At 47.3% G+C, this 19,226-nt stretch overlaps 1 protein-coding gene across 4 annotated transcripts in view; it reads right to left on the bottom strand.

Moving 5' to 3' along the window:
- GNB1 (G protein subunit beta 1) overlaps positions 1 to 19,226 on the bottom strand; it is a 111,256-nt gene that overhangs the window by 88,651 nt on the left and 3,379 nt on the right. Inside the window, exon 1 of one of the 4 annotated variants that reach the window (XM_007980950.3) lies at positions 6,417 to 6,538. The exons of the other annotated variants lie outside the window; for them this stretch is intronic. The gene's annotated coding sequence lies outside the window, so the exon portion shown is untranslated. Of the gene's footprint in view, positions 1 to 6,416; positions 6,539 to 19,226 lie in introns of those variants that run through there. 4 annotated transcript variants of the gene reach the window in all.

The following is a 19,226-nucleotide window of genomic DNA, read 5'->3' as shown; positions in this document are numbered from 1 at the left end:
AAAAAAAAAAGCGAAAAAGTTGGCGGGGCACGGTGGCTCACGTCTGTAATCCCAGCACTTTGGGAGGCCAAAGCAGGTAGATCATGAGGTCATGAGTTCAAGACCAGCCTGACCAACAGAGTGAAACCCGTCTCTACTAAAAATACAAAAAAAATTACCTGGGCCTGGTGGCATGCACCTGTAGTCCCAGCTACTCAGGAGGCTGAGGCAGGAGAATCGCTTGAAACCGGGAGGTGGAGGTTGCAGTGAGCCAAGATTTCACGACTGCACTCCAGCCTAGGCAACAGAGACTCCATCTCAAAAAAATAAAAATAAAATAAAATAAAAACAGAACTCTCCACTGTTCCCCACATCACCCTCCAACTACTGAGCTCCTTCTCGGAGCCCTCTACAGCAACCTTCTTGAAGTCGTATTTACACAGGTGGTCTCCTCTTCCATCTCCTGTGTTTCAACTGACTCCAATCTGGCTTTCACTCCTTACCGTGACACCAAAAAGGTTGACCACGTAGTACCTGCAGTCCTTAAATTTAACGAACCCTTGGCCAGGTGCAATGGCTCACACCTGTAATCCCAGCATTTTGGCTAACATTAAGGCTGAGGCAGGTGGATCACTTAAGGCCAGGAGTTAGAGACCAGCCTGACCATGGTGAAACCCAGTGTCTATTAAAAATACAAAAAGTAGCCAGGTGTGGTGGTGCACACCTGTAATCTCAGCTACTCAGGAGGCTGAGGCAGGAGTATTGCTTGAACCCGGGAGGCGGAGGTTGTGGTGAGCCCAGATCGCGCTACGACACTCCAGCCAGGGCAACAGAGTGAGACTCTGTCTCAAAACAAAACAAAAAAATTAAGGAACCCTTTCCCCACCCCCATTCACCTGACTCCTCAACTGCACCCTACACTGTCACATCCCACCTCTCCATGTCTCCTCGATCTAACCTCTAATAGCTGGGCACCCCACCTCTCCTCTTAACCCCTCTACTGACCATCGCAAGAACAGAAAGACCAAGACTTCCAGACGGGACTCCAGGCCAACAGGCTGTTAGCCAGCAGTTGGCACTTAGTTGCCCTATACCCGTTTTGTGCTTCAGATGTTCAAGGCATGGCTCTGCACAGCCAACAGACTTGCCTCCCCTCAGTGCTCGACATCACCACCCTCTAAATGTGCAAAGCAAACACAGAAATCATCCTGGCTTCCTTCCTTTCCCTACTCCCCTACACCCGGGTCCATCAGCAACCTGGCTGACTCTACTACCCATTTCTTCCCATTTCCTTAGTCCTCATCCTCAGCCAAACCACGCCATTTCTCATCAACAGTCTCCTTAAAATGACCTATGTCTCAATCTGTGCCCCGGCCAATCCATTTTTCATTCAGCAATCTGAACAATCTTTTTTCTTTTCTTTTTTTTTTTTTTTTGAGACAAGGTCTCGCTCTGTTGCCCAGGCTCTAGTACAGTTGCGTGATCATAGCTCACTCACTGCAAACTCCAATTCCTGGGCTCAAGTGATGCTGCCTCCTCAACCTTGCCAGGAGCTGGAACTACAAGTACATGCCACGATACCCAGCTAATTTTTTCTTTTAAGCAGAGACAGGGTCTTGAACTCCTGGGCTCAAGCAATCCTCCTGCCTCAACCTCCCGAACTGTTAGGACTATAGGCACGAGCCACCGCACCTAGCCTTAACAAGCTTTGAAAATTCACCTTTTGCCGGGCGCGGTGGCTCAAGCCTGTAATCCCAGCACTTTGGGAGGCCGAGGCGGGCGGATCACAAGGTCAGGAGATCGAGACCATCCTGGCTAACACGGTGAAACCCCGTCTCTACTAAAAAATACAAAAAACTAGCTGGGCGAGGTGGCGGGCGCCTGTAGTCCCAGCTACTCGGGAGGCTGAGGCAGGAGAATGACGGGAACCCGGGAGGCGGAGCTTGCAGTGAGCTGAGATCCGGCCACTGCACTCCAGCCTGGGCGACAGAACGAGACTCCGTCTCAAAAAAAAAAAAAAAAAAAGAAAATTCACCTTTTGTCACTTGGTGCTTAAAATCTTTCAACGGCTTCCCACTGCATCAAGGAAAACATCCAAGCTCTTCTCCAGTGTGGAAACTGTAGAAAATGCATCATCTGCACCAGGACACTCACTCACTGGGTGTAAATCAGGACTGTCCTGGGCAAACTGAGCCTCTGGCACCTGCCTGAGGCTGTGTGGCCAAGGTCTGACTTCCACCCCTACCTCTGCCCTACAGATTTGCTCCTCTGAGCTGAGTTTCTGCCTGCTGTCCCTGCCGCAGGGCCTCTGCAATCACTGTCCTCTCCACCTGAAGCATGGAGGCTCCTTGCCTACCTGGTTCCTTCTCATCCTTCAGGCCTTCCCTAAAGACCCTAAACCAAATGCCCTCTCCACCCAACAGCTCACAGCACCTACCATAGGCCTGAACTTCGCTTCTTCAAGTTCGCCATCTCCCCGCAGAGAATGAACTATCAATTGCAACTTCTCAGTACTCAATCATCACCAAGCACAGTGTCTTGCTCGAAGTAAGTACTCGGTAAATATTTGTTAAAGAGTTCACTCCATCCCACAGATACCATATTATTAACTGGGCATCCTAAAGCAGGCAGTTCTCGAGGTCACACAGTATAGGAAAAGCTGTGATGAAAAATGACCATGGTTTTTACAGGTCCCACCATCAAGGACCAGAGTCTATCTCCTACTCTCCAAGCCTGTGCTAAGCTTTGCTTTTTTTTTTTTTGTTTTCTTCCTTTATTTCTTGTAGAGATGGGGTCTCACTATGTTGTCCAGGCTGGTTTCAAACTCCTGGCCTCAAGCCATTCTCTCACCTTGGCCTCCCAAAGTGCTGGGATTACAGGCATGAGCCAGTGCTCCTGGCCTGTGCTAGGCCTTATAACTTGCATTAAGCAAGGGAATACAGCAGAAGTGACACTGTGACTTCTAAACATGTCCTCAAGTAGCCTGTCAAACTGTGCTCCTGCCCTCATGGAATTCAGCCACTATGGGAGGAAGCCTGAGCTAGACTGTTGGAGGGGCAGGCTGAAGAGATCAGAGGCACCCTGGCTGAAAGCCCACGTGGGTGAGGCCAATGGGAACCACAACCCAGCTTACCTGCCAACCAACTGTAAACTGCCCTTGCTAGCGTGGCCAGCACAGTGAACAGAGATGAGCCCAGCCCACATCCATATACCCCCACAAGATGATGAACAAGAAGTTACTGTTTTAAGTCGCTTCATTTTGGGGTAGTTTGTTAACCAGCAATATATAACTGATATAAGGCCATGGCAATATGCTCTTTTTAAACTTGGCACCGAGACCGGGCGCGGTGGCTCACACCTGTAATCCCAGCACTTTGGGAGGCTGAGGCGGGCGGATCACCTGAGGTCAGGAGTTTGAGACCAGCCTGGCCAACATGGTGAAACCCCGTCTCTACTAAAAATACAAAAATCAGCCAGGCGTGGTGGCTCACACCTGTAATCCCAGCTACTCAGGAGGCTGGGTTGAACTGCTTGAACCCGGGAGGCGGAGGTTGCAGTGAGCCAAGATGGTGCCACTGCACTCCAGCCTGGGCGACAGAGCAAGACTCCGTCTTAAATAAATAAACTTGGCATTGAGAGTGCTGGACTGGACAATCCTCCATGGTGGAGCAGGATCCCTGTGGCACACTCCAGCTGTGACAACCACCAATGTATCCAGGCAGGCAGCGTGGGGACTAAATACAAGAGGGAACACAAACCTGCCTCTAGGGGACTCAGCGCCTTCACAGGGAAGGAAAGAGTCCCTGCTTTGGGGGCATTCTTTATGTCTTCTCACTGACTTCTGATCTAGGTTACTGGTCCCCAAGAACAGTCAGTGGGACAAATACTGGTAGCAGCCTCAATCCATCCCTGTGGAAGCTACCAAGGACAACACTCTTCAGTTCCCACAAAAGAAAGACAACTAGCAAAGCATGAACACAACACACCCCTGTTCAGGTGCAGGGACTCACGCCTGTAATCCCAGCACTCTGGGAAGTCAAGACGGGCAGATCATATGAGGTCAGGAATTCAAGAGCAGCCTGGTCAACATGACAAAACTCTGTCTCTACTAAAAATACAAAAATTAGGCCAGGCTTGGTGGCTCATGTCTGTCTGTAATCCTAGCACTTTGGGAGACTGAGGCGGGCGGACTGCCTGAGCTGAGGAGTCAGAGACCAGCCTGGGCAACACAGTGAAACCTCGTCTCTACTAAAGCACCGGGAAAGCCAGGCGTGGTGGCATGCACCTGTAGTCCCAGTTACTTGGGAGGCTGAGGCAGGAGAACTGCTTGAACCTGGGAGGCAGAGGTTGCAGTGAGATGAGATTGCACCACTGCACTCCAGCCTAGGCAACAGAGCAAGACTCCATCTCTAAAAAAAAAAAAAAAATTAGCTGGACGTGCTGGCACACGCCTGTAGTCCCAGCTACTTGGGAGGCTGAGACAGGAGAATTGCTTGAGCCTGTGTGGCGGAGGTTGCAGTGAGCTGAGCTGAGATGGCGCCACTGCAGTCCAGCCTGGGGGACAAAGAGTGAGACCCTGTCTCAAAATAAAAAAGTGCCTCCTGCACTTCGTTCTGTGAAGCATTCAGAATCCTCATAGCAGCAGTCCCCAACCTTTTTGACGCCAGGGACTGTTTTTGTGAAGGACAATTTTTCCAGAGGGGATGGTTTCAGGATGAAACTGTTCCATCTCAGATCATCAAGCATTAGATTCTCATAAGGAGCACACAGCCTACATCCCTCACGTGTGCAGCTCACAACGAGGTTCATGCTCCTATGAGAATCTAACACTGCCACTTATCTGATAGGAGGTGGAGTTCAGGCGGGAATGCTTGCATGCCCACCTCTCACCTGCTGTGCAGCCCGGCTCCTAACTGACCACGCAGGAGGAGTTGGGGGCCCATGCTTATAAGACATTTTATCTTTTTCTGTTTTTTTGAGACAAAGTCTCGCTCTGCCTCCCAGTCTGGAGTGTAGTGGTGTGATCTCAGCTCAATCACACTGCAACCTCAACTTCTCCAGTTCAAGTGATTCTCATACCTCAGTCTTCTGAGTAGCTGGGTCCACAGGTGCACGCCACTACACTCTATTAATCTTTCATATTTTTAGCAGAGACAGGGTTTTGGCATGTTGGCCAGGCTGGTCTCAAACTCCTGGCCTCAAGCAATCCACCTGCCTTGGCCTCCCAAAGTGCTGGGATTACAGGCATGAGCCATCACACCTGGCCAAGGACACTTTACCTTTTTCTATTTTGTTTTGTTTTAGAGGCAGGGTCTTGCTATGTCACCAAGGTTGGAGTGCAGTGACACAATCATAGTTTACTGCAGCTATGAACTCCTGGCCTCAAGTGATCCTCTCATCTTGGCCTCCCAAAGTGCTAAGATGACAGGCATGAGCCACTGCATCCAGCCCCTTTTTCTATTTAAATTATCTTATAAGTTTCTTCAACCTCCAACGGAGACTTCATTTCACAAGCCTGGCCACAGGGGGAATGGGAAGACATGGGAGAGAGCTAGAAACACAAGGCGCGAAGGATGAAGCTCCAGGAACTGTCGCAGGTTCAACAGTGTCTCCCCCAAAATTCACGTCTACCTGGAACATGGGAATGTGACTTTATTTGGAGTGTCTTTCCAGGTATGATTAGTTAAGTTAAAACGAGGTCATACTGAATTAGGGTGGCCCTAATCTAATAACTATGTCCTTATAAGGAGAATAGCGACACTGAGAAAAGCCCACAGAAAACAGAGGTAGAGAGCGGCTCCTCTACAAGCCACACTGCTGGCACGCGCCAGAAGCCAGAAAGAGGAAAGGAAGGGTCTTCCCTTGGAGCCTTCAGAGGCACTGGGGCCAACACCCTGATTTCAGACTTCTGTCCTCCAGAACTGAGGGAATCAATCCATTCTGAGCCATCCAACTTGTGATGACTTGCTACAGCAGCCACAGGAAACTAACACTGTGTAATTTCTGAAGACCTTTACTAAGCCAGAACCACAAGGATAGAAATCAAGTGCACAGATCAGCTTGGAGAAGGACTTTTTTCCTTTTTCTTTGAATAGAGACAGGGCTGGAGTGCAGTCAATCAGATCACTGCAGCCTCGAACTCCTGGGTTCAAACGATCTTCCCACCTTAGCCTCCTAGACAGCTAGCTGGGACTACAAGTGTATGCCAACAGGCCCAGTTAAGAAAAAGAGAGCGCAAGAGAGAAGACGCACATGCGCGCACGAGACACAGAGAGAGAGAGAAGAGAAAGAGCGAGAGCGAGCATGCACATGCACGAACCAGTGGGCAAGTGTGCACATGTGCAAAAATGGGGTCTCACTATGTTGCCTAAGTTGGTCTCAATCTTCCCTCCTCAGTCTTCCAAAGTGATAAGGGTTATAGGCATGAGCCAACACACCTGGTCAATGGAGAAGCATTTCAGGAATGAAGGCAAGGAGTCAAACACCATCAGTAGTAGCGGTACTGGAAGCTAACACTTTGAGGTACTGCTTGGCTTGAAGCTAAGAATTTTATGTGTAGCATGTCATTCAGTCCTCACAACGATCCTGTAAGACAAGAAAACTGAGGTAGAGATGTTCAATAGCTTGCTCCAGACGTCAAATCTGAGATGGCAGAACCAGGATGTCCAGCATATGGATACAGGTACAAGAAATACCACTGATATCTACATAATTACTAGTCACGTTTTCCAAGATGAATGACATTTGGAAACAATTACAAAGTAGAAAAATCATAATTTAAAAAATCTATATATACAGGCTGGGCATGGTGGCTCATGCCTGTAATCTTGGCACTTCAGGAGGCCAACGTGGGCGGCTCACTTGAGGTCAGGAGTTTGAGACCAGCCTGGCCAACATGGTGAAATCCCATCTCTAATAAAAATACAAAATTAGCCAGGCATAGTGGTGTATGCCTGTAATCCCAGCTACTCCGGAGGCTGAGGCAGGAGAATCGCCTGAGCTGGGGAGGTGGAGGTTTCAGTGAGCCGAGATCGTGCCTCTGCACTCCAGCCTTGGCAATAAAGTGAGCCTCTGTCTCAAAAAAAAAAAAAACTACACACACACACACAGAGTGGGACCCCCAATCCGAGGAAAAACATCTCCACACACATGCCTGAGAAATACAGAACACTAGAAGAAACAGAATAATCTTACGTGGTTATTTCCTGATCGAGAGATTACAGATTTTTGCTGTATGTTCCTAATTTCCCTTTTTTATAAAATTTTATTTATTTAAAAAAAAAAACAGAGACAGGGACTAGCTGTGTTGCCCAGGCTGGTCTCAAACTCCTGGCCTCAAGTGATTCTGCCTCAGCCTCCCAAAGTGTTAAGATTACAGGCATGAGCCACTATGCCCAACCCCCAATTTACTACAATGAACATCTTAGACATTTTTATTAGTAAAATGAAAAAGTTGAAAATAAAAATGAGACAACACGAACAAGATATCCAGAGAAAGAGGACAGGATAGATGGTGGAGGCAATGGAAACAGACTGGGGAGTTTAAAAAGAGAAAAACAATAAGAGTGGCTAGAACAGATACCAAGATTAACTGGGTGTTGAGTTATATAAGATTTAGGCATGTTTGAAAGTATAATAGAAGGAGCCCCTGACAAGATAAAACTGTTGGTAACTGTTTTCCAGTGGAAGAATGTTCCTTTTGCTAACATAGGAAGAGGCAAATGCAGACACAGAAGTCTTCTCAGATGAATGGGGAGAAAGCTCATGCCGGCAGGTCTATACTGCACAGGCTCCAGAAGCAATGACCCAAGAACCGAGTTCATGCATGGGTTCCACTGTCACCACGGCCAGCTGCCTGATCTCCCTGTACATCCAGTCATCTGTAAGACGGAGCTATTAACAGCACCTATCAGAGCTGATGTGAGGACCACGCAGTAACAGCATAGTTTTCAGCATGGTGCCTGATCCAAGGAAGGTACCCAACAAGTGCAAGCTAATGGCACAGACATCTTCAACAGGGCAAAACGCAAGTGTGCCAACTGCCATGGGAGTGTCAGGCAGAGGGACTGGAAGGCCAAGGTTGTAGGGAATTTATTTCAACAGGAAAACCTTCAAGTACCTCTCCCAACACATAATCACATATGTATGCCAAGTGGGGATTAACCAATTTTCCAGGACTTATTTCAATTCCAAGTCCAAGCACAGCCCTGACTTGGGGCTTCTCCTGCCTGGAACCCTCTTTTCCCAGATGTCTGTCTGGTTTGTCTTCTCACCTCCTCCTACTCTCTCCTCAAATGTTTTTACCATCCTTTTCAACATGGAAGCACCAGCAATGCCTAGAGCCCTACAACAGACTCATCCGCCATCTTTTTCAGCACACAGCCTTTCCCACTGTCTCATAGGTGACGTGTCTCTCATCAAAGCAAGTTAGCATATCTTATTCACTGCCCATCACCTGCCCCTCCTTGACACATCTTCGGCCCTGAATATGTATTTTACCAAAGATCTCTCCCCTTTCCCTTTATGGGCGCCGCCCTGTCAGTATTCCCATCTAAAATCCGTGCAGACAGAGCCTCCCCTAGCCCCACACTTGTCTCTCCGACTGCTTTCCTACAAGACTCTCCTCACCCCACTGGAACTCACTGGCCCTCAGCAATCTCTACCACTGATGAATCCAGCTCCAACTTCAGACCATTCCCTCTGCTCTCAGAATACCTTCTGTAGGCTCCATGACACTAGTGCTGGGTCTCCCAACGTCTGGTCACTCCTTTATGTGTTTCTCTTCCTCAGTACATCCCTAATACAAGGGCCTCTTCTCAAGCTACACCAATGGGTCTTCACCGCTGACAAATCTCGGCTCTCCTCCCTAGGAAAAGGTACAATCCTATAGTACTGCACATGGGGGCAGGGACAGGGTGCCTGCCTCCAGCTGAGAACTTCTCTGGTCCCCACAGATGCCCTGGGCCTGGCCCACTCTCTAAACCAGCGCTGCTCAGATATTTCAGCTCAGGCCCCCTCTACATCCTCAACTATTAAGGACCCCAGGGGCTTTTGTTTATGAGGGTTTGATCTATCAATATTTACTATGCTATAAATTAAAACTGAGATGTTCTAAAATTGTTTATTAAATGATTCGAAAATAAGCCCACTGCATGTTACCATACATAACATTTTTATAAAGAATAACTATTCTCTTGGCTGGGCGCAGTGGCTCGCCTGTAATCCCAGCACTTTGGGAAGTGGGCAGATCATGAGGTCAGGAGATCAAGACCATCCTGGCTAACACGGTGAAACACTATCTCTACTAAAAACACAAAAAATTAGCCAGGCGCCTGTAGTCCCAGCTACTTGGGAGGCTGAGGCAGGAGAACGGTGTGAACCCAGGAGGCAGACCTTGCAGTGAGCCAAGATCATACCACTGCACTCCAGTCCAGGGGACAGAGCGAGACTCCATCTCAAAAAAAAAAAAAAAAAAAAAAAAAAAGGGCCGGGCACGGTGGCTCAAGCCTGTAATCCCAGCACTTTGGGAAGCCGAGATGGGCGGATCACGAGGTCAGGAGATCGAGACCATCCTGGCTAACACAGTGAAACCCCATCTCTACTAAAAAATACAAAAAACTAGCCAGGCGAGGTGACAGGCGCCTGTAGTCTCAGCTACTCGGGAGGCTGAGGCAGGAGAATGGCGTAAACCCGGGAGGCGGAGCTTGCAGTGAGCTGAGATCTGCCCACTGCACTCCTGCCTGGGCGGCAGAGTGAGACTCCATCTCAAAAAAAAAAAAAAAAAAAAAAAATTTCTAAGACAAATAATCTGGTGAGAAGCTGTATTTTACATTTGTATTGTCTGCCTCAATGGAAGCAATGGATCTTCACATCTATGTCTGCTCTCAGCCTGCTGCAACACACAGTTTTAGCTGAAGTCTATGAGGAAAATTCAGTCTCACATAGATATGCAGTTAAAAGAAAAAGAAGAGTTTTTTTGTTTTTTTGGTTTTTTTTAAGAAATAGGGTCTCAGCTGGCCTGGCACGGTGACTCAAGCCTGTAATCCCAGCACTTTGGGAGGCCAAGGCATGCGGATCACGAGGTCAGGAGATCGAGACCATCCTGGCTAACACGGTGAAACCCCGTCTCTACTAAAAATACAAAAAAATCAGCCGGGCGTGGTGGCGGGCGCCTGTAGTCCCGGCTACTCAGGAGGCTGAGGCAGGAGAATAGCGTGAACTCGGGAGGTGGAGCTTGCAGTGAGCCAAGATCACGCCACTGTACTCCAGCCTGGGTGACAGAGCAAGACTCTGTCTCCAAAAAAAAAAAAAAAAAAAAAAAAAAAGAAAGAAAGAAATAGGGTCTCACTCTGTCACCCAGGCTGGAGTGCCATGGTACAATCACAGCTCACTGCAACCTCAACCTTCCAGGCTCAATCAATCCTCCTGCTTCAGCCTCCCCAGTAGATAGGACCACAGGCACACACCAGAATGCCTGGCTAATTTTCAAATTTTTTGTACAGATGGGGGTCTCACTATGTTGCCCAGGCTGGTCTCAAACTCTTGGCCTCAAGCGATCCTCCTGCCTTGGCCTCCCAAAGCACTGGGATTACAGGTGTGAGCTGTAATCAAGAACAAAAATGTATTTTATTTTATATTTTATTTTATTTTATTTTTTGAGATGCAGCCTTGCTCTATCCCCCAGGTTGGAGTGCAGTGTCGCCATCTCGGCTCACTGCAACTTCTGCCTCCCAAGTTCAAGTGATTCTCCTGCCTCAGCTTCCCGAGTAGCTGGGATTACAGGCATGTGCCACAATGCCCAGTTAATTTTTTTGTATTTTTAGTAGAGATGGAGTTTCACCATGTTGGCCAGACTGGTTTTGAACTCCCGACCTCCAGTCACCCGCCTGCCAAAGTGCTGGGATTACAGGCAATGTAGGAAAATGTAGGTTCACTGAATTAAGCAGATCTTCCAAATACTGACACATTTCATTACATATTTTTAAAATCTCATTAGTATCACCACCTAGCTTATAAGAAAAGTCTATCAATAATGGGAAGATGTCAAGCTCATGGTAGCAGAACCAAGTTTTCCAAAACGTTCCTTTGAAAGCTCAAATTTTATTACTGGCAACAATAGTGTTAGTTATTTTCCTTGAAGTATCTCGTTCACTTCATTCATTTTCAAGATAGTATCTGCCAAATATCCACATCTAATCTAAACAGCCGTTTTCTGTCCGCCATTCTTTCAACTCAATTACACAACTCCTCCTGGAGACAGCTATTGTATTTCACTGTGCTTTATACCTACTTCCGTTTTATCACACAAAATACTACAAAGATAGATTTTCAAAGGATAAGGTTTAATACAGTCAATTTTTATTGCTTCACCAAGGACATTAGATTAACAGAGTTTTCTTTCACGGCAGGTTCATGGCGGTGAAGAGCACTGTGAGTGCCGTGACAGTGGCTGCTGAGACTAGTTTGGTACCACAGCCTTGAGTTGTGCTAAGGAGCCAGGAGTTTTATCCTCCACTGCTTCTGCAGCATCAATGAAATGTCAACACAACGAAAAGTTAAATAACATCTTAATATGATTATGAAAATAGTTCTGACCGGGCCGGGCACGGTGGCTCAAGCCTGTCATCCCAGCACTTTGGGAGGCCGAGACGGGCGGATCATGAGGTCAGGAGATCGAGACCATCCTGGCTAACACGGTGAAACCCCGTCTCTACTAAAAAATACAAAAAACTAGCCGGGCGAGGTGACGGATGCCTGTAGTCCCAGCTACTCGAGAGGCTGAGGCAGGAGAATGGCAGGAACCCGGGAGGCGGAGCTTGCAGTGAGCTGAGATCCGGCCACTGCACTCCAGCCCGGGTGACAGAGCGAGACTCCGTCTCAAAATAAAAAAAGAAAAAAAAAAGAAAATAGTTCTGACCAAGTGAATTCCTGAAACGGTCTCAGGAGCCCCTAGGGGTCCACGATCACACTTGAAGAACCACTGCTCTAAGTGACCACTGCTCCTAAGGCTTCAATCATCATCGAGATGTTGCTGACTCTCAAGGCCTGCCTCCACCCAGACCTATCCTCCAGAGCTCCCATTCACAGGCACAGGAGTCACCACGCCACATTTACTGTGCACTGTTTCAGGGGCTGGTCTGCAGGGACCCAGAGTGCCTGTGTCCATGGAGCTTAGAACAAGTGGGAAGAGCAGTATCAGGCTATGAAGACAGAGTGGGGTAAAGCGACAGAGACCAATGAGATCAGAGCACACCCTTGGAGGAAGGGATACATGAACAAAGGCCTGAATGGAGAGAGGGAGTGAACTGTGCAAACACACAGTCAGGAGGAGAGTTTTCCAAGGACAGGGAGGAGAAAGTATAAGGCCCCCTGTACCCTTGATGCAAAACATGAGAATGCCTCAGAGACTCCTCAAACCCAACACACACAAACTAAACTCATCATGCCCCACAGCTACCCAGAGGGCAGACGGAAACCTGTGGTCATTTACATCTTTCTCGCCACCCTCACCTTCCCTTCGGTCACCAGGTCTTATCAGTCATCACCCTGCTCCAGACCCCTTTCCTTTTCTACACCAGCTTTGCCAACTGACTAGAGTCCCCTCCCTCCCCTGAGCACTCTACGTTCAACTACCAAGTAATGATCCCCATCAGATCAATCTCCTTACAACTCTTCCAAGGCTTCCTGGAGCTCTCAAAGTAAAAGTTCATTTTTTTCTTCTTTTTTGAGTCTCACTCTGTCACCCAGGCTGGGGTGATCTTGGGTCACTGCAACCTCCACCTCCCGGATGCAAGCCATCCTTGTGCCTCAGCCTAATGAGTAGCTGACAATACAGGTGTGCACCACCATGCCTGGCTAATTTTTATACATTTAGTAGAGACGAGGTTTCACCATGTTGGCCAGGCTGGTCTCAAACTCCTGACCTCAAGTGATCCGCCCGCCTTGGCCTCCCAAAGTGGTGGGATTACAGGCGTGAGCCACTGTGCCTGGCCTCAAGGTAAAAGCTCTTTATCCAGGCTCTAAACCTTTTGGCTTCCACTTCTTACCACTCTGCTAGCCCTTTGGAACTTCCGTCCCTGGATGTGCTGTGCTCTTACCCGCTGGATAATTACTGATCACCTGGCACACATTGTGCTGGGTGCTGGAGACAGTAAAGGAGACCAGTTGGTTGCCGGATAAAAAACACACCATCTCATCAGCCTAGGATATACTCCTCCCCTCCATCCCCACCTGCCTGCCAGACAGACTCCAATTCAGGTCTCAACTTGAAGCTTTTCTATGAGAAGCTGCCACTAAACTCTGGACAGGGTGGTCTCCCTGGGAGCCACAGCCAATACCCTCTGCTCTGTGCCTGCGTGTCAGGCTCCCTATTAGACCATGAATTCAGCAAGGCCCTGGATCACGTGCCTTCTACTACGGCTCACAGCCTCAGGACCCAGTAAGGTGCTAAGTTGGGGCCGGGCACAGTGGCTCACGCCTGTAATCCTAGCACTTTGGGAGGCCAAGGCGGGAGGATTGCCTGAGCTCAGGAGTTCGAGACTGGCATGGGCAACACGGTGAAACACCATCTCTACTAAGATTAAAAAAAAAAAAAAAAAAAAAAAAAATTAGCCAGGCATGGCTGCATGTGCCTGTAATCCCAACTATTTGGGAGGCTGAGGAAAGAGAAGCGCCTGAACCTGGGAGGCAGAGGTTGCAGTAAGCTGAGATCACGCCACTGCACTCCAGCCTGGGTGACAGAGCAAGACTCTATCTCAAAAAAAAAAAAAAAAGAGAGAGAGAGAAGGTGCTAAGTCAACATCTGTTAAACAAATAAACAAATCAGTATTACAGTTTATAAAAATAAGTGGAAAATATTTATTGTCCCTAGTCAGCAAAAATCAAGGGATGTCAACAAATTTTGGTGCAATTCAAAAAACTCTAGCTTCATAAATGGAGGGAGGAGAATTCTCTAAAAAATGAACATAAACGGGCAGGGCATGGTGGCTCACACCTGTAATCCCAGCACTTTGGCAGGCCGAGGCGGCTGAGGTCAGGAGTTCGAGACCAGACTGGCCAATACGGTGAAACTCCATCTCTACTAAAAATACAAAAATCAGCTGGGTGTGGTGGCGGGCGCCTGTAATCCCAGCTACTCTGGAGGCTGAGGCAGGAGAATCGTTTGAACCCAGGAGGTAGAGGTTGCAGTGAGCCGAGATCACACCATCGCACTCCAGCCTGGGCGACAGGGCAAGACTCCGTCTCAAAAAAAAAAAAAAAAAAAAAAAAAAAGGACAAAAACTTACCAGTTTTCAAAATGAGGCATAGTTCAAGATTATTCTGCAAAGGTAAAGGAAAGCCTTTAAGACCAGGGTGCTGTGGCTCACATCTATAATCCCAACACTTTGGGAGGCTAAGGCAGGAGAATCACTTGAACCTAGGAGTTGGAGACCAGCCTGTCCCTGTCTCTACAAACAATTTTAAAAAATTAGGGCCGGGTGCGGTGACTCAAGCCTGTAATCCCAGCACTTTGGGAGGCAGAGACGGGCGGATCACGAGGTCAGGAGATCGAGACCATCCTGGCGAACACGGTGAAACCCCGTCTCTACTAAAAATACAAAAAATTAGCCGGGCGAGGTGGCGGGCGCCTGTAGTCCCAGCTACTCGGGAGGCTGAGGCAGGAGAATGGCGTAAACCTGGGAGGCGGAGCTTGCAGTGAGCTGAGATCCGGCCACTGCACTCCAGCCTGGGAGACAGAGCGAGACTCCGTCTCAAAAAAAAAAAAAAAAAAAAAAAAAAAAAAATTAGCTAGGCAAGGTGGCATGTGCCTGTGGTCCCAGTTACTTGTGAGACTGAGACAGGAAGATTGTATGAGCCCCGGAGGTCCAGGTCGCAGTGAGCCATGATCATACCATCACATTCCACACTCCAGCCTGGGTGACACAGCAAAACCCTGTCTCAAAAAAAAAAAAATGAAATAAAAAGAAACAAAACCTTTCAAGAAAAGACAAGGATGTGAGAGAAGATTTAGTAGAAAGTGAGGCACTAAAGGCTGGGCACAGTGGCTCACGCCTGTAATCCCAGTATTTTGGGAGGCCAAGATGGGCGGATCACAAGGTCAGGATATCGAGACCATCCTGGCTCACATGGTGAAACCCCATCTCTACTAAAAATACAAAAAAGTAGCCGGGCGTGGTGGCGGACGCCTGTAGTCCCAGCTACTCGGGAGGCTGAGGCAGGAGAATGGCATGAACCCAGGAGGCGGAGCTTGCAGGGAGCTGAGATAGCGCCACTACACTCCAGCCTGGGCTACAGAGTGAGACTCTGTCTCAAGAAAAGAAGAAAAAAGAAAGTGAGGCAGTAAATAAGTGATAGGGATTTGCAAAGATAGCTAATATGTATGTTCCACACCCTGAATTAATAATATTCTTCTGGAACCAAGGAAAAGGAAAGAAAAATCTCAGTACATTGTCATCTTATAACAACACTTTTTAACCTTGCCATAAAAGAAATCTTTACAAAGTAAGGCCATCAGCAACAGAAATGGCTAACCCTTGCACAGCTCTGTTATCAGTGCCCGCATCCAGACTCACTCAATCCTCACAATGACCCCATGAAGGCGGCTCTCGGATGCCTGTTTCACAGATGAGGACAGACACAGAAGTCCTAACACTGCAGGTGACCTAAATTAAGGCAGGCTCAGGGAGAACAGAAAGCTCCTGTGGAAAGGCAGAAGTTGGCTTGATCTTGATTTTCAGTGCAAATAAAAGTCCTAACACTGCAAAACAGCCAGTGAGGTGACAGAGCTGAGCTGGGATCTAACTTAGTGCCAATCCTTTTGGAAACCACTGAATTTCTCTCCCTCCCTAGAATTTAGGAACTATTTTAAAATTCCTATGACAAACTTCTAAAACCTACTATAGACTCTTTGACATGCTCATCTAATTAGAAAGTGTCCAGAATTTTTTTTTTTTGACGGAGTTTCACTCTTGTTGCCCAGGCTGGAGTACAATGGCACAATCTCAGCTCACCACAACCTCCACCTCCCAGGCTCAAGTGATTCTCTTGCCTTGGCCTCCCGAGTAGATGACTTTACAGGCACGTGCCACCATGCCCAACTAATTCTGTATTTTTAGTAGAGACGGGGTTTCTCCATGTTGGTCAGGCTGGTCTCGAACTCCCCACCTCAGGTGATCCACTCACCTTGGCCTCCAAAAGTGTTGGGATTACAGGCGTAAGCCACCACACCCAGCCCAGAATTTTTTTAAGTTTTATTAATTACAACACTCGGCGGGAAGTTGAGTGTCTGTAATCAACATAGGGAATATATTTTCTAAGTGCCAAAGGACTGCACACAGACATGCATAGAGACACGATTACCCACCAATAAACAAGAATACATTCCATTGATGCCCTTAGTATTCCTTTGAGACAGAGTCTTCCTCTGTCGTCCAGGCTGGAGGAGTGCAGCGGCGAGATCTCCACTCACTGCAAGCTCCGCCCCCCGGGTTCATACCATTCTCCTGCCTCAGCCTCCCGAGTAGCTGGGACTACAGGTGCCCGCCACCACACCCGGCTAATTTTTTGTATTTTTAGTAGAGACAGGGTTTCACCGTGTTAGCCAGGATGGTCTCGATCTCCTGACCTCGTGATCCGCCCGTCTCTGCCTCCCAAAGTGTTGGGATTACAGGTGTGAGCCACCGCGCCCGACCAGTATTCCAATTTTAACAGGTGAATGAATTAATACATAAAGTCCTCTCTTGATAAAATGCATTAGTAAGCTTAGAGCAACTAATGATCAAATCATTATTTTATCAATGGCAAAATAGGTTCAACAGAATAAACTTAAGAATTATCTTAGATAACTGGGCGCAGTGGCTCACACCTGTAATCCCAGCACTTTGGGAAGCAGAGGCAGGCGGATCACTTGGGGTCAGGAGTTGGAGACCAGCCTGGCCAACATGGTGAAACTCCATCTCTATTAAAAACACAAAAATCAGCTGGGTGTGGTGGCAGGCGCCTGTAATCCCAGCTACTTGGGAGGCTGCTAGGCAGAAGAATCGCTTGAACCCGGGAAGCGTAAGTTGCAGTGAGCCGAGACCGCCCCATTGCACTCCAGCACAGGCAACAAGAACGAAACTCCATCTCAAAAAAAAAAAAAAAAAAAAAAAAAACTGCCTTAGATAATCTTAATTTGGTCTTTTTAATCAGTTAACTTTTAAAAAATGGGTCTTTCTCAGAATTCTAATTTAAGAAGACATAGATAAGGAAATACTTTCACTTAATCTTAAAAAAAAGAAAGCAAGCAACATTGCTCTATAAAACAGAAAGCTTTTCTACCACTGAAAGCCAGGAGTAATTTCCACTGATTACCGTGGCACCCAATGGTAGGCACTGCCACAAGAACAAGAGGCTAAAAGGTTTAAAAAAAAAACTTTCAGCATTCCGGCAGGATGCAGTGGTTCACACCTGTAATCCTAGCACTTTGGGAGGCTGAGACGGGTGGATCACCTGAGGTCAGGAGTTCAAGACCAGCCTGGTCAACATGGTGAAACCCTGTCCCTACTAAAATAAATTTTTAAAAAATTATCTGGGCTTGACAGTGGGTGCCTGTAATCCCAGCTACTCGGGAGGCTGAGACTGGAGAATCACCTGAACCTGGGAGACGGTGGTTGCAGTGAGCCGAGACTGCGCCACTACACTCCAGCCTGGGTGGCTGAGAGAGACTCTGTCTCAAAACAAAAAAAGCTTTCAGCATTCCACTAATCCACTAGCAAACTCAAATGTCTATAGATTGTCTATATTTCTTCAATCAAAATTCTGGAACAAAATACACAGCTTTGAAAGAGGCAGTGCTCCCTCCCTCTCCCAGAGCAGCTGATGTGATGTTGTATTTCTCTTTCTCTTCATACACACTCCCATACATGTTTGCCTTGCTTTTTCTTTCAGTAACATTGAACACTGCAGTTTCATAAACTATTTCTGATAGTTTCCATTTTAAATCTATTTTATCTCCTCATTCTATGTTCCTAAACCAAACACTTAACTGAATTGCCTACTTCATAATCTCTCCAACCACTCTTAACAAATGCAAACCTGAAATCAGAATTTAAACACCGGCTTAAAAATTTTTTTTTTTTTTTTTTTTTTTTGAGACGGAGTCACACTGTGTCGCCCAGGCTGGAGTGCACTGGCGCGATCTTGGCTCGCTGCAACCTCCGCCTCCCGGGTCACGCCATTCTCCTGCCTCAGCCTCCCAAGCAGCTGGGATTACACGTGCCTGCCACCACACTAGGCTAATTTTTTGTATTTTTAGTAGAGACGGGGTTTCACCGTGTTAGCCAGGGTAGTCTCAATTTCCTGACCTCATGATCCACCTGCCTCGGCCTCCCAAAGTGCTGGGATTATAGGCATGAGCCACCACGCCCAGCCAAACCAGTTTAAAATTTTCTAAAAATTTGTGTTCCATGTCTTATGAGACTTACACTAAATAGGGGTTTCAAAATAACATGGCCTGCCATATGGTCAAGCCAGATTTAAAAATTGAGAATATCTATTACCAATCCACTAATGCTAAAGCCAAAGTCACAGACAGTAAGAATGTAATCCAATTTAGAGACCAACATGAGCCAAATCTTTTGGGCAGAGACAAACAATCCAACGACAAAACTACAATAAATGCCAACACTGCACTTCTAAAATAAAATCAACATTATTCATTAAAGTATTAGCTACAAGAAGTCAACTGATGGTAGATGAGTCTACAGACGCCCTGAAGACCTTTTTCATCCTCTAATCAAAGCGGTATTTAGCTACAAAGCTACAACTTTTCCAGTGGATCAACACACACAGAAAATGAACCAAAAGACAGAAAATTTTTAACAAAGCAAAGGGAAGAGAACAAAGCTCTGGTACTTTTGCAGGATAGTACAACACCTCCTTTACGAAATAAATTAACTCCTCAAATTCTATTTCTCAAGTGATCAATATAAATCTACCTACATGATACAAGCTTTGAAACCGAAGTCATTGGGCATAAAAAAGATTTACAGAGGTTTAACTCTTTAGAGACAGTCTCACTCTGTCACCCAGGCTGGAGTGCAGTGGCGCAATATCGGCTCACCGCAATCCCTGCCTCCCGGGTTCAAGCGATTCCCCTGCCTAAGCCTCCTGAGTAGCTGGGATTACAGGCGCCCACCACCACGCCCGGCTTTTTGTTTGTTTGTTTGAGACGAGTCTCGCTCGGTTGCCCAGGCTGGAGTGCAGTG

The sequence above is a fragment of the Chlorocebus sabaeus genome, chromosome 20 (genome assembly GCF_047675955.1).
Source record: "Chlorocebus sabaeus isolate Y175 chromosome 20, mChlSab1.0.hap1, whole genome shotgun sequence".
NCBI classification, from domain to species: domain Eukaryota; kingdom Metazoa; phylum Chordata; class Mammalia; order Primates; family Cercopithecidae; genus Chlorocebus; species Chlorocebus sabaeus.
The sequence above is the reverse complement of the archived record's forward strand: the minus strand, read 5'-3'. Positions and strand labels throughout refer to the sequence as shown.